The sequence below is a fragment of the Lepidothrix coronata genome, unplaced genomic scaffold (genome assembly GCF_001604755.1).
Source record: "Lepidothrix coronata isolate B3197 unplaced genomic scaffold, Lepidothrix_coronata-1.0 Scaffold64, whole genome shotgun sequence".
Lineage (NCBI taxonomy): Eukaryota > Metazoa > Chordata > Aves > Passeriformes > Pipridae > Lepidothrix > Lepidothrix coronata.
The window spans coordinates 662,213-673,534 of NW_016690244.1; positions in this window are offsets into that span (position 1 = coordinate 662,213).

The following is an 11,322-nucleotide window of genomic DNA, read 5'->3' on the forward strand; positions in this document are numbered from 1 at the left end:
GACTCTTCCACACATTTGTTTGCTCTGTGTAGGTTCACACATAAAAGTTCTTGATGGTGATTAAATTTAACATCCTTTTTGATGATACCATGAGGTAGTTGCAGGAACTGACAAAACTGTTGCATGCTACATTCCCCACGAGATTTTACTACCATGGGTAAAAGTATCGTGTGACGAGTATAAAAATGGTAATATTGTTAGGCTTTTGCACTAGACAGCAAAAAGACAAGATAAAAAGGAGATGAACAAATGAATTAAAGCTAACATACAAGCTGCAGACTCCTGGTTGGTGACTAATTTATAATTGAAATTAAAGGTTAAAGATTGATGTTATGAGATCACCCTACTAAATAGTCATTTACTTTATATTACTGATTTCTATCAGACCAGCAGGTCAATGACCTTTTCTTACAGCGTCTGGGCAAACAGCAATATTACACAGTCTGTTCTTTAAATTAAAAGAAATGCCTGTTTTAGCAATTTCCTCTGGCAGGAAAGCAAGCATATGTGCTTGCTCCATTCTTTTTATTGGAAGGGCCCTATCAAGCTTTGAATCCCCATTTGTATTTTTTGCCTGGTTTCCTAAGGAAATGAAGGTCATATGATAACACTGACTTTCCCTTCATCTGTCAAGTCCTCCTCAGTAACTTTTAAACTGTTTGACTCAATGCAACTAAACTCAAAAGTGGATGGAAAAACATCAGCTAGACCCATGTTCTTATCTGGGTGGAAGAGAGAGATGCAATCAGTGCTCACATTGAGGGAAAGTGCCAAATTTGGCTGCTGTGCAGTTGTTTGGCATTTATGCACTGGCCAGCCAGCCTGTGAGTATCAGTGGGCTTATCAGTGCAGATCTAGGCTTTGTCTTGTCTTCTGTGGTGTGTCCCCTCCAGCACTGTGGATTAAACTGGAGTAATTTTCAGAGAGGGACCTGGGGACAGCGACCAAGGTGAGAAATCTATACGGAACAGCTCTTGAGTAGTTCTGTTGATCATGAAAATACGTGTTGGTTTGGGGTACAAAATCAAGTTAAGGTGGGTATATACTCATTACTGTGCATTTTGTCTATCTTATCTAATCTATCTAATTTTGTGCACAAAATATTTTTGCATATAAGTATTATGTTTAGGGTCACTGTTCTTGACAATGGCAGCTTTTAGCTGAGCCTCTGAATAATGCAGAGTGAAGGAGACAAGTTTAGAAGCTAGTCTTAGAAGACTGTATTAAAGAGCTCCTGGTCAGCGTTCTTAGATGCCATATTAATTGTGTTATTATGCTATGTTCTATTTACTGATCACTTGAAAATCAAAGTGTAAATAAATAGGACAAAATGTCCTAGTGCATAAATTACAGGCGTATTTTTGATACCAAAATGTTGAAAAACTACATTTATATTGGGGACTAGAGGATATGCAGCAAGTTCTCTGAACCAGTGCACTTGGGAACTGGCTTTTCCAAACTAATGAAGATTATTGTTGTGCTAATTTCAGTTATGAATGTTGATAAATTAATACTTTGATTATAGGACCAGGATCTTTTTGGTCTTCTATCCTGACATTCCATATAACCTAGAAAACTTGAGTAATTCTTGCTTGGAACTTTTTTTAGAGGGGAACAATAGCCACTATTAGTTTAAACATCACAATGATATGCCACCACATTTACTATGATGGAAAGGAGGTGATGACGAATTATCCTCACCTTTTTAAAAAAATCCTGTTGTTTTGACTTTAATTTAATGAAGCTTACTGTGTAGGTCACTGGATTGTGTTGTGCTTTGATCTATATCAATTAACAACCCTTCAAATTCTTTGCATATGTAACTCACATCGGATGGTACAGTGTTGTACCTTTACACTTGATATACTCTTTAGAAAAATCTCTGATAGTCATTTTCTTGCTTTTGCCACTTACCACCATATTCACAGTTTCTTAACATAATTCTTGAGGTGGGAATACAGAAGTGGACAAGCTGTTCTCGTAGTGATCGCACCCAATTGCACTTGAAAGATAGGTGGTGTTGATTGTCATGATTCCCTCTTTGTTATGTTCAGTGTAGCCACTTTTCATGAAACTCTCTCAGAAATCTTAGCCGTTGCTCTTTCCTAGATATCTGACTCTACACTGGCTATTTGTGTCCATGATACCCATTGGTTGCGTCTCTTCAGTATCAGTGGTGTTTTCTCTAACAGTTACCATTCTTTCAAATTTGGCGTCACCTGCAGTATTAATTTTTCTTGGTTTTCCCCCATATTATAGATAAACACATTTAAAAGGATTCAAGGCCTCATGAAAGAATGCTTGATGATCCATCATTTAGAATTACATTTACATGACTGGTTATCCAGTGTTTAAGGTATCTAATGTTACCATGCAAATTCTGTAGCGTTCTAGTTCCTGACTGCATGGTCTTAATGTACCAAATCAACAGTTTTGTGGAAGAATTAGTATATTCTATTAATGCTACTGGCTTTGTCAGCCAACCTTGTAATCTTATCAGTGATGTAAAATTAGACTGATGACATCTACGGCAAATTGAGTATGGGTCAGCAGTGCCCTGGCAGTCAGGAGGGCCAACCGTGTCCTGGGGGGGCATCAGGCAAAGCATCACCAGCTGGTCGAGGGAGGGGATTGACACACTCTGCTCTGCACTGGTGCAGTCTCACCTTGAGTATTGTGTGCAGTTTTGGGCACCACAATGTAAGAAAGGTATTCAGCTATTAGAGAGTGTGCAAAGGAGGGCAATGATGATGATGAAGGGCCTTGAGGGGAAGCCACATGAGAAGTGGCTGAGGGCACTTGGTCTGTTCAGCCTGGAGAAGAGGAGACTGAAGGGAGACCTCATCGCAGTCTACAACTTCCTCTTGAGAGGAAAAGGAGGGGCAGGCACTGATCTCTTCTTTGTGGTGACCAGTGATAGGACCTGAGGGAATGGCCTGAAGTTGTGTCAAGGAGGTTTACATTGGATATAAAAAAGCTTCTTTACCCAGAGGGTGTTTGGGCACTGGAACAGGCTCCTTAGAGAAGTAGTCACAGCACCAAGGCTGCCAGAGTTCAAGAAACATTTGGACAGTGCTCTTGGGCACATGGTGTAACTCTTGGGGATGGTCCTGTGCAGGACCAGCAGCTAGACTCCATGATACCTGTGGATTCTTGTGGATTCCAACTCAGCATATTCTGTGATTCTGTGATAGTATTTAGAATGACTTTCCTTGGCTGTGTTTTCCCCTGCTGTTGCTTTAGTAATTGAGTCCAGGAACAACTTCTGTGACACTTCTCACATGGTGCTCAAAAAAGTGAAAAATTGGACTGTGAGATAAGAGTTTATATATTTACTTGAATTTCTGTTAAAAAATATGTATTACACATTTTTTCTTTAAAAAAATTTCACCATGGAAGAACTAAAATTTCTACTGAAAAATTGTCAGAGACAAAAAATTACACTCTGGTGATGTTTTATTTCATTACACCACAATACCAAATGTCTCTTATTTTTGCTTTACTCAGATGTGTGTCTTGAAGACCCAATGTTCTGGACTTATAGCTTAAGCTTATTTCCAGTGTTCTTTGGGTCTGTGACTTAAGCCTTTTGTATAGAACACTTCCTTTACACCAACGCCGTTATTTCTCTGTGGACCTGTGCCCTAATTTTATTTGCCTACCAAGACAACTACCAGTAGCTATGACCTTATGCTTACTGAGCTGGAGCTATTCCCAGCTCTCCAACCTCTTTGACATGTATTACTTAATTCAATTTTTTTTCAAGCGTTGCATGGAGTTTCAAACCAACACTACTCAGTGTTGTGCACAGGCACAACCATGAGTTTGCCATGCTGTCTCTAACAGGTATCCCAGCTATGCCCTTGTAATCAAATAACAATAAGCAGATTAAACAAGGTACCAAACCAAAGAATTTGCTATCCAGCATTCTCCACACTTGCCTTTATTCTCACTTGAAATTGAGCTAAAACTGGTCAAATATATTCATGTGCAATGGGCTGCTAATATTATTTCCTTTAGACCTCCTCTGGTGTACATATGACACCTGCGGTAAGCAAGAAATATATTACATATTTTGATGCATTCCCAACCCACTCAACCTGATGGAGTCTCTTAAATCTTTAGCAGTGAAGAGCTAGTGGGCAGCAACATGTGGTAAGTGTGTATCGTGTTTGTATTAAGCCAGGTGGTTGAATCTTTACTTCTGAAAGAGAACAGAACGGCTTTGCACTCTGTTCCTACATTCACAGACACACTTGTTTGCGAAAGCACCTACATAACAGAAAAACAATTTAATCTAATGCTGCCACCCAGATGCTACTTCTTACTAATTAAAATCCTTTAAAGGAGAGATTTAGATATAGATCAGAGACCACAGAGTTGGAATAGGCTTATTTTGTATTTGGCTGGCTAAGGAACAAACAAATACAAATAATGGTGAATTTCTTGGTGCAAATCACTGAATTAATTTCAACAATATAATTGCTCTGGGAAAAGAAAAACCATGAATTCTAGTGTGACAGTTATTCTGTCCCTTTAGGAACTGAAGCAGGAACTATGTTTTTGCTCTGAGGCAGAGTTTCACAAACAAAATGATATTTAACTTCTTCTCTTGCCCTTCATAACATTTCAGTACTTCTTCCCCTACACATGATTTACATTGGTACAATTAAATTCAAACATCATAAATTTTAAGCCAATTTTTGGAAAAAAAGAAAGTTGTCTGAAAGATTTGGTACTCACTGCAGCAGAGGATGTAGGCACACACAATGATATTTAGCTAAAGGGTATCAAAGGACAAGTCTCTTTTTACAAATATTTCCCTAAAAGATTAGATACTGAGTTCTTGACAAGCAATGAAAGAGCAAAGCTGAGATTAAAAATTAAATGCAACAGCATACTTCTAAAAGGCAGCAAAGGATTGCAGATGTTAATAGGCAGCCTTAAAAATACTGCGGCTTATTATTGCTGTTATTATGCATATTTTCTTACTTTGATGGTTTCATTCTTTTCTTTTCAGTGTATTTATCTACAATTTCAAATACTACTAAGATTTTTAATGGTAAATTAACTTCTGATCATATTTAGTCAGTTCTGAAAAATAGAGGCTAGTAGAAATAGCGTGCATGCTGAAAAGTATTGGGTTTTGTGTTTGTAATATGAATAGCCAAAGTTCTATTAGCTATAAAGATCTGCAGAGTGTTTTAGTTCTCAATAATGAGCAAGAGATATAGTCCTCTTAATTTTAGTGCTGTGACAGTGTTTTGTCAGGTATAGTTAGAGCAATTTTTTCATAACCTGCTAGCATGCTGAATACACTGAATTTCTTCTAACATAAATAATGATTCATCTCCCAGCAAAACAGAATTTGAGAATTATCTGTAATTCTGTCAAGGGAACAGCTGGAACTTTTTGATATGTGATGGAAAAAGCAAGGTACTGCTGTTATGTCACTCTCCTACTTTTCCTTAAATCATTTAACTCATCCAAACACCTTCCTGCACCAAAACTGAGAAGCATGTTCTTTCCCAGATGCATGAGATCTGCAAATGCAGAGAGAAGTCCTGGGAATTAGCCACACCTTTAAAACATAAAAAAAATTGAATGTGCTCTAATATATGCTGATGAAGATTGCACCATATGGAAGGGTGGCTGCAATTATTTTCTACATTCCCATTGCACATCAATACCTCTTGAGCAGTAAATAGGGTCTCAATAAGAAGAAAAACATTTTGCTGAAGTTTACTGCATCAAGATAATTTTTGTCTTAGATATTTAAGTTGTGTTTTATTTCTGAAAGGAATCTAAGTGCTCTTTATTCCAAAAGGTTTCAGCAGGGTTGATTTAAAACCAAGAGAAATTAGTTGTGACAACTGAGCCCTTCCTGCTGAGATGTGCGCTTCTTGTTCTGTCTCTTATTCCATGGTGGCTAAGAATCTTCCCAGAGGAATCTGCTATACTGAACAAGGTACATATGCAGAGAAGGGTCCAAACCAATATTTAGGTAATTGATTTAATTGTGTGGGCTGAATTTTCAAAGGCTATTCAGTTTTCTTGTAAATTTATTCTTGTTTTGCCTGTTCAGTGTTTGAAATCCAAAGCTCTTTCCCCGGCCTGCATTGCACACATATATGTGCATAAACTTGCATATGTGCTTTTAGTGCACAGGTGCTCAACAAGCAAACTCATATGGGTACATAGATAATTGTATATTGACTTGACATACAGATGAAGACTGTATTTATTAGACTGTAGGCTGGTTTTGATGAAGTGTCCTTAAACACTTACAAAAGTGAATTCTTCATGTGAATTTTGGCATTCTTAGATCAAAAGAGGAATGAAACTGACTTTTATTATAAAAGAGATAATTTAGGAATTTTGTTTTGAAAGACTTCATAAGTTATAGTGACTTGAACAGGATTCAGTCATCCTTGTATTTATTTTACACTGAGTATGATATATATAGCCACATTTGCTGGCCCTTTACTTTGTAAATTAGACTTGTTGACTTCATTGGGACTTGTCGACTTTATTGGGACTTGTCAGTTTTCCCTGAGTAGCTGTTTTAAGTAGAAAGTTAGTCCCTTCAATATGTGGAAAATTAAGGGAGTCTAAAACTCAGTGCTGCAGTAAGAAGAAAGGAATGAGTTACTTTCAGCAAGGTGAGAAGGCTTGTATGTGTCCTGCTTTTTCATCTCTACAAACAAGATTTACTGTGTTGAAAAGTGGTGGCATCTACACTTTTTGTCAGTTAGTTACCTCCTCAAGGGAATAGATGTGATTGGAATTTTCTTGTTATTTCATGTTTTATGGGTTCACTACCATTCATGGTCTCATGAGGACTGGGCTGGCAGTTAAAACATCTTGGGACCATTGACTATCTCCTCAGCTCAGCTTCTTATTGTCAGGGTACTCTCGAAAGCCGATATCAGAAGACAGCAAATAGGAGACTGGGTATTTTTTACTGGTTTGGTTCTTTGTTTTCCTACTTGTGTAAAGTTATGTCTCTTTGTTGAAATCTGTTCTTCATATTTTAGTATGTGGTGACTCAAGAGCTCTCCCAGAGCAATTGCATAAATATTGTCTTGTAAAGGAGGGGAGGAGGTTGGCCTAAAGAAATCTACAGCTAAGGAAGTCAGGGATGGAATAACAGCTACTTGTAGTATCTTTCTGTTGCAGGTTTCTTGAGGACAGTGCTGCCGATGGATAAAATGAGACGAAGCACAGAACTCTGTCTAGAGTAGTTGTCATAAGCAGATTTCAGTGTTTCTCCAATACTTCTACATTTGGGCCACAGATTTTTATTTTTTTTTAATAATACATAAGAATGTTCTAGAGCTTCATAGCATCCAAGAACTTTTTGAAAGCAAATCATGTTGATGGCTTCATTTGCCTTGTAATGTGGGGAATTTTGCACCAAGGAATAGAGAATTATTTGACCAGAATGAAAATATAACATTTGTATTTACGTCCACTTTTAGGCTTCAGATTATTCCTGAGGAATTAGTGTGTGAAATAATTATCAGGGTTATTTTAAAAATACCAGATGGAGATAATTTTGGAGATTCAGTGTTCTGGAACCACTGGTGTCATCAATATGCTTGTTAAAGATGTTCAAGATGATGAGTCCAGTAAGCTTTTATCACCTTGTCAGGCAGCATCCCTTTCACTTCTTTTGAAAACGCCTTGGTGTCTGAAGAGTTATACATCAGCTGAATACTCAAGGTTTGTCTCTGTGCCCATAGATGTTATTGATGCGTTTAGCAGATTATTTTATGATGGTGACATAGTTTTCCTTGGTTTTGAGTTTACTGGGAAGTAGACTGTCTCTGTCAGATGCAGGAATTATATTTCACAATTGTAAATTTAAGGCTAGTCCTGCCACTATTTCCCTGTGTGGAGTGAGTTTCATTCAGAATAAGTAGGAAAATATCAACTAACCAGAAGTGCACTCTTTTAGAAAGGAGAAAATTTCTGCTCCTGCCCCAGTGTTTTATGAAGAGGGATATCAGGCTATAGCTTCTAAAAAGACCTTGATTGCTCTCTTAATCTCGGACCAGCTAGCACAGAATGTGTCTCTGCTCTTATATGCTTTTGGTTTCCCAGACAGGGTGGCTGCAGTCTCCCCTCTTGGGGTGTTCTTTAGTCTGTGTTGATTCCTACTCCATGCCCTGCTTCTAATTGCCTAGAAGAGTGCTTTGACTGGGGCCAAAATCATACCCCAAATCCTTCTGCAAGTATGAACCATTTAGTTCTAGACCATAGAATAACTCCTTTGCACTATTCAACTTACCAAGATGGATGTAAAGTTGGATCTTTGCCACTTCCAATTCCAGACCGGTTCTATGCTGTGAAGTACGTAAGCTGTGAAAGATGTGCTTTTTGTGCAAGAAAGGCCCAACAAACACTTTAGCTGTTTCACCATTCTCCTTTCCCATTGTCTTAGGTTGCTTAAGTGGCTGCACAAAGGGGAATCTGTCTGGCTCATCATTAAATATGACTCATAACTCAAGACAGGCAGTTTCTACCAAACTGAACATAAATTGCAGAGACTTAAATAGTCTGTCAGATGGTGGGAAAGCACGGAGGGCAGAATGTTACTTTAACAACAAATTCAGAAACTCCAAATCCTTAACAGTCAATAATGCTTTTGTATCACTATTGTAAACAGTTTCTCTGGAATACAATCTCGTCCTTGATCAAAAACTTCACAGCAAATTACATCTTACACCAGGTGTTTTGATCAGAAATACTCACAGTAATGGAAACTGACATTGACCATATTGTTCTTTTCTTTCAATCAGCCTCAGAGACGAAAAGTTTTCAGATTTTGATGATCTACAATACATATTATTAAAAAAATTTCAAACAGTTGGAACCTTGTGGACACATAAATTGTCATAATTTTTAAATTGAGCTATGCATCCCTCTATAGCAATCAGCTCTGTGGTTTGTGGCTTGCTCTTAGCTATGCAACATCAGTAGGCACAGAACACCCTTTGTGCTTCCGTAAAGATAATGAGCTGTCCCTCTAGGGGAGAAGAGCCAGTCGAGACAGGTACACAAAAGTAACTTCAGTTTTGTTGTCATCAAATCTTCCATGACAAATAGCATAAATGCTAGTATAACTTACAAAGATAAATCCATTTCAGTGAACAGACTGGGAATGAAACAAGTCAGAGGTCAGCTCTGGAAATGGAAGAATTAGAAAACTGGGCCAGCCTCATATGGGAAAAAGGAGGATAAGTATGTTAATGAGCCTACAAGGTTATGTACATCTACTCTATGATAGTTACTAATGCTTCAGTGCCTTTATTGTATACAGCTTCCCCAAGACAACTCGATGTTCTTAATTGGACATTTTGGAAAAGGTAGTTGCATCCAGTGTTTTGACAAAAAAAAGAGGGAGGCACAAAGAAAAATTGATACCCACATATGATCTTTTCCTTTACTGTACTACAAACATGAATTAACTTCTTATATAAGAAACGATCATTAAAAAACTGTAAGAGACCAATCCTACTAACAGTTGCTGGTATGCTCATTTGTCTGCACTGCGAAACTAGCTTGAATCCCTAAGATGTACACTTACGAACTTTAGCTTAAGAGATGAGAGGCCCTGAGTGTGAGTCGGTCAAGCTAAGTAGAGTCAGCAAGAAGTTTAAGTGATACCACACGATCAGCTATTGGCACTGCTCCTCCTAAGACCAGTGTGATAAGTACCACTTGCCACCCAGAGTGGATGCATTTCATCTAATGTTGCTCACCTCTCTAGGAGGTGCCTAGCATGATATAAATGTTGATGTTCTTCGCATAGTCTCTCTCTCTATATATTTATATATATACATGTAAGTTTATATATGGGTAATACGTACTTTCAGAGTATAATACTTTTTACCTGTCTTAGACTCCTACTTACAATGAGATGAAATATCCTTTAGAGGTGTCTAACACATGATGTTGAGACAGAGGCTAAGTAATTTGTTTAGCGTATTTGTCTAACTTTTAGCTGGCTAAATTTAAATGAGGTGACTTCATTTCTGGTGTTTTCCTGTAATTTTTTTGTTTCCTAGCCTTCCAGAAAGGGTAGATAAAATCTCCTGAGAAAGTAACTGTATTGTGAATATTTCACATCAATTATATTTTTTATAGGTGGTTGGGTGAAATAACATATTTGGGTGAAATCCCTATTTCAGAAGTTGTATAACATTGTCACATTTCATTCATAAGACTTGACACTTTTGAATTAATCTACTCCTCCATATGGGAATTCTCACAAGTGTGACTGAAGTTCCATTTTTTATGCCTATTATGATCTAATCTTATATAATTCACATGACTACTTCCAGTAGAGACTGTAGTGCTATGCAGTGTGTGTTCCCTGGGGTTCAAGTACAGTAGAAGATCTGCGTAGAGGTAAAGTAAGAGGAGGATATAAATAAACCAGATCAGAAAAGAGTGCAAAATCTTGTCTTTAAAGAAAGTTCAAAGAATGTAAAACTGCTCAAGGAATAGTAGGAATGATTAAACCATTAATGCCACTAAGAAAGCGAGTCACATCCTATGTTGTAACTATGACTGAAGCTTAGCATTCAGTGAGCCTTGAATGCGTAAGGATGATCAAAACTTTCAACATAATTTGAATATCATGGAAGTAAAAGAGGTAATTTAGCTTTTGTTATATATGCAATTCCTAAGCAACAAAATACTACGACTGAAAAAAAAATGGAAAAAAAGCTGAAAATCCAAAATTTAAATTCCCACACTAACAACCCCGACATTACTTCTGTTGACTATACTTACCGTCTCTCTTATTTGAATTTATTTTTCTGTTCTTCTTGAGAATTATTTGTTCCTATGAGACCAATTACCTGCCATAAATCATACAGGCTGATCAAAAGAAAAAATGTAATAGCATTCTTAACCATGTTACCTCTGCCTTTTCCAGGTTTTTCTCTCTAAGAAATTTTTGTGAATTCAAGCAGAGGAGGTTGGCAATTGATAAAGACAGAAAGAAAGATAAATGAAACATTTCAAAGTAATTTTGTGGTTTAGGAAACACAGCCAAGACTTTGGGAATACTATAAAATTTGCCATTCTTCAATGTGTGAGCTAGTCTCTGCACCAAAAGAAACTTTCACTGATGTCCAGGTATTTATGATTGCTATCTATCAGAATTCCTTTCATGGAAGCAGAAATTGCTGACCAGTGTCAGAAGTTCAATACCACGAGGGTTGCTTTCTGCTCATGATGGTTTCTACACATACAAACCAACAGCTTTGACAGGAGAAGTTGGATCTTGCATAGAAGTCATCCACAAAC